Raw genomic sequence first — 345 nt, 5'->3', positions numbered from 1 at the left:
GGTGTGCATAATTATTAAGCAGATTTTCTTTTACAGATAAAATGAGCCAAAAAAGAGATTTAACTCAGACTGAAAGTAAAAAATTATTAAATGCCCATGAGAAATATTCAAAACTAATACAATACTAGAAATTGCAAAGTTAATGCATAACCATTGGACAGCAAAATGCTCAGTGGGTCAGCAGGGTCAGTCAAAAACATGTGGAGAAGAAAAGATGCATGTTAACGGCAAAAGAATTATGAATTAAGGTGAAGTTAGGTGTGAAATCACCAGGAAGCATTTAGTCTCCAGCGCCACTATTTTCCAGAACTGCAACCTACCTGGAGTCTCCAGAAGTACAAGCTG

This window comes from Sinocyclocheilus anshuiensis, unplaced genomic scaffold (genome assembly GCF_001515605.1).
Source record: "Sinocyclocheilus anshuiensis isolate Anshui unplaced genomic scaffold, SAMN03320099.WGS_v1.1 scaffold313, whole genome shotgun sequence".
NCBI classification, from domain to species: Eukaryota; Metazoa; Chordata; class Actinopteri; order Cypriniformes; family Cyprinidae; genus Sinocyclocheilus; species Sinocyclocheilus anshuiensis.
The sequence above is the reverse complement of the archived record's forward strand: the minus strand, read 5'-3'. Positions refer to the sequence as shown.